Below are 4,253 nucleotides of genomic sequence, written 5' to 3' on the forward strand. Positions count from 1 at the left end.
GGTGTGCGTCACCAACGCCCGGCCTATTGTACTTATTGAATATAGTTTTACTTATATTAGTTATAACCTTTTTTTTTAGACAAAAAGGGGGAAATGTGATATTTTGTTTATATTTTAACAAATAAAGCTTGCCTGAAGATCAGAGTGCCATAGAGATCAGGCAGTGGTGGTGTACACCTTTAATCCCAGCACTAGGGAGGCAGAGGCAGGCAGATTTCTGTGAGTTCAAGGCCATTCTGGGCTACACAAGATCGATCCATCCAGTCTAAAAGGGAAACAGAGCCAGGTGGTGGTGGCTCACACCTTTAATCCCAGTACTTGGGAGTTATAGGCCTTTAATCCCAGCACTAGGAAGGTGGAGACAGGTGTGATATGCCTTCGGGGAGGGGCATATAAGGCAGGAGGAGACAGGAGCTCACTGCATTGCCTAAGATTTTATAGAGACAGCATTCAGTCTGAGGATTTGTAGGGACAGGGTCACCCCCTTTGGTCTGAGGATTCAGTAGAGGTAAGGACAAGTGACTAGCTGCTCTGCTTCTCTGATCTTTCAGCATTAACCCCTATATCTGACTCTGGGTTTTTACTATTAAAATCAACTAGAATGTGTGCTACAGTAGTCCATGTCTGTAGTCCCAGTACCAACAAGGTGGAGGCAGAAGGATCAGGAGTTGAAGATCAACCTCAGCTAAGTAGTCACTTTGAGGCCAACTTGGGCTATATGAGACCATGTCTTGACAGAGAGAGAGAGAGAGAGAGAGAGAGAGAGAGAGAGAGAGAGAGAGAGAGAGAGAGTGCTTTCTCCCATCCCTCTCACACACCACTATTTGGCATTATTATTGAGTAAAGTAATAAAGTAATGCTGTTTGATTGTGTGTCATCTCTCCAGCCCAGCAAGTGCTATTTGAGCACAAGAGCTGATACTGTAACAGTCCATCTGATGACTAAGATAGTTACTTAATTACTAATGGGATGGTAGCCTATGCAATGTGGGTATGCTAGAAAGGAGAAGTGGAATGAGATTCTACTATGTTACTTAGAATAGTGCGTAACTCAAAAGGTATGAATTATTTATTTCAGAAAAATTCTATTTAATATTTTCATACCGTGATAAGCCATTTGTAACTAAAACTGCAGAAAATGAAACCAGGATAAATATGCTTCTACTATGGACCTTTTTCTCTTATATCTCATTGGACAGAATTTAGTCACATGGCCCAAACTGCTGCACAGGAACCCGGGAAATCACTTTCTTCCAAGCAATCATATGCCTAGTTAAAACTGAGGGAACTGCTGCTATGGGAGAGAGAGAGACAGGACATTGGGTATACAGCAAGAAGCATAGGCCACTCCAGGGCCACTTCTGAGAAGAGGGACCTTTCGGGAACCATGGCATCCAAATGGTTAGTGTCACTTCTCTGGTGTTCTTCCAGCCTTGAAGGCCAGGCATGGTGGCACAAAGATCTAATCCCAACACTCTGGAGCCAGAAGCAGGGAGATTTCTGAGTTCCAGGCCAGCCTGGTCTACATAGAGTGTTCCAGACAAGTCATAGACATATAGTGAGACCTTCTCTCAGAAATCTAAATTCAAGCCAGGCTACAGTGGCACAAGCTTTTTAATCCCAGCACTGGGGAGGCAGAGGCAGGTGGATCTCTGTGAATTTGAGGCCAGCCTGATCTGCAAGAGCTAGAAGAGCTAGTTCCAGGACAACTAGGGCTACTCAGAGAAACCCTGTCTTAAAAAAACAAAAAAGAGCTGGGTGGTGGTGGCGCACACCTTTAATCCCAGTACTCAGGAGACATAGGCAGGTGGATCTTGTGAGTTCGAGGCCAGCTTGGTCTACAGAGCAAGTTCCAGGACAGCCTCCACAGCAATACAGAGAAATCCTGTCTCAAATAAAACCAACCAACCAATCAACCACACGAACAAACAAACAAAAAACCAAAAAAGAAAAAAAATCAAATTCTCAGCCTTGGAAGGAGCCTGTGTTGAACTGTGTGGCTGCTGGACCCTGCTAGAAGCCTGTGTCCCATCAACCTCCATCTCGTCCACCACCCTAATAACCAAGCAGTGGATCTTCCAGCCCCCCTACCCCTTGGCATCTCCCAGAACAGAAGACAACATTCCCTCACGGCCTGGCGATGAATGAACTCAGACCCCCAGGCTTGCTCTGCAGCCAGTGTTAATCCCAACATTGAGAGTAAGACTACTACCACAATTTGAGCAACATTTGAAGCAAGCTTGTTTTTATTGGGGTACACCCAAGGGCTGGCCAGAGACTGCCTCCTAAGTTGGGTTAAAGAGAGCAGCCCCAAATCTATTTCTTGGACCCCTTTTAAGGGGGTAAAATCACAAGTAGTTTTACAGAAGGGGACAATGGGGCAATAAGGAAATACAGGAAAAAAAACCTCAGAAAAATACCACGTGGTCACCATGTGATTAGGGAGGGGTAAAGGAGGATAAGGGTATTCTCAAGAATAAGTTGAGGTCATCAGTTGGGGAAGGTCAGGTTCTAGGAGACAGACAGAAACTCAGCTCTTAAGTAAGTAGAAACTTAACCATACAGCATAATGGCCCCTGCTTTCAAAATGGAGTCAGGTAGGTTCCTCACCATCTTTACTGAGTCTTCTGGGGCTTATTATTGTTATTATTATTATTATTGTCTGGGGCTCTCTTACACTTGGCACTGTAGCTCGGGCTAGCCTGGAAATGACTATGTAGTCCATAATTTCAGTAATCCTCTTGCCTCAGGCTCCTAAATGCTGGAGTTGCAGGTGTGTGCCACTATGCCCAGGTCCCAAAATGAGTTCTCTTTTGGGGGGGTGGGGGAGTCTGAGACAGGGTTTCTCTGTAGCTTTGGAGGCTGTCCTGGAACTCACTCTATAGACCAGGCTGGCCTCAAACTCAGAGATCAATCTGCCTCTGCCTCACGAGTGCTGGGATTAAAGGCATGCACCACCTTTAAAAAAGAAATGAGTTCTTTTTTTTTTTTAATTATAAACTGTTTGGCCGATGGCTCAGCGTTCTGTTTGGCTAGCTCTCTCTTATTAACCTATTTCTATTAATCTGTGTATCACCACGTAGTCTTGGCTTACTTGCTTCCTTGGCAATTACATGGTGTCTCCTTGACTCCACCTACTACCTTTCTCTATTCCTGTTTGGATTTCCTGCCTGGCTAAATCCTGCCTGTCCATTGGCCAAAACAGCTTTATTCATCAACAAATAAGAGAAACATATGTTCACAGCATACAGAAGGACTTCCCATCACCTCACCTTGTTTGCAGTAGCTCGAAGTTCTGACTATATATATATATATATATATATATATATATATATATATATTTATACATTGTCATCATCTGGAGAGTGGCAAAGTTACTCCTGCCTGGACTCCACCCTCCTGTCAGCGTGTGGGCTGAGCTAGTGTCCCCAAGACTAAATAAAATGCAACCATCCTACAGCTCAGGTTTGCCGGACTGACTGGCCAGCAAGCTCCCATGATCCATGTCTCTGCCCCCCTGTGCTGGGTTTGCAGAAGTGCACCAGCCATGCCTGACTGTTTCCATGATGCTGGTGACTCAAACCCAAGCGTTTAGCTTTGCTGTTGATGAACATGGGAAGTGTAGTCTGCTGCTTGCTGTGAGTCCCACCTCAACTGTACCTTCTCTGTTGTTGTTGCGCAGTGGGACATTCGAAGTGGAGAGATCCTTCAGGAGTATGATCAGCATTTGGGAGCTGCCAACACCATTGTTTTTGTGGATGAGAATCGATGATTTGTGAGTACGTCTGATAATAAGAATGCTAGACCTGCAGCTCCTTTGCCTGCTACATAATGACTGCCCAGTGTCTCGGCAGAGAAGAGCCAAAATGAGTTCTTAATATTGGTGACTTCACCCAATGGGAAGCCGTTAATCCCACCAATCAAGAATAAAACCACTACCATAATTTAAAGCCAAATTTGAAGCATGCTTTAATTAAATACTGGCCAGGTGGATGGGCTCTGGCCAGGCCCGTCTCTGGGTTTGCAGAAAATGGTTTGTAGTGGCTCCCATTAGGCCCAATCAAGGGCAAGCAGACATCCTGACATATTTCCTACCTGTGAACCCCCTGCCCACATGTGATCAAGCACATAGGTGCAGATGGCTCAAACAAACTTGTCTAGGGGAGTGAAAAACATGTGACTTGTTATCTCCCATAAACAATAGCCTCCAGCATTTCAAGAACTATCTGTCCTTGGGCAAGGGTCTTGCAGATC

At 45.0% G+C, this 4,253-nt stretch overlaps 1 long non-coding RNA gene across 1 annotated transcript; it reads left to right on the plus strand.

Annotated features, from left to right (window-relative positions):
• The first annotated feature begins 2,494 nt into the window (after positions 1-2,494).
• On the plus strand, positions 2,495-3,955 carry LOC121134453. Its single transcript, XR_005871536.1, has 2 exons — positions 2,495-2,596; positions 3,682-3,955. It is a non-coding gene; the product is annotated as an uncharacterized LOC121134453 (long non-coding RNA).
• The last annotated feature ends 298 nt before the right edge of the window (positions 3,956-4,253 follow it).

The sequence above is a fragment of the Mesocricetus auratus genome, unplaced genomic scaffold (genome assembly GCF_017639785.1).
Source record: "Mesocricetus auratus isolate SY011 unplaced genomic scaffold, BCM_Maur_2.0 Super-Scaffold_4256, whole genome shotgun sequence".
NCBI classification, from domain to species: Eukaryota; Metazoa; Chordata; class Mammalia; order Rodentia; family Cricetidae; genus Mesocricetus; species Mesocricetus auratus.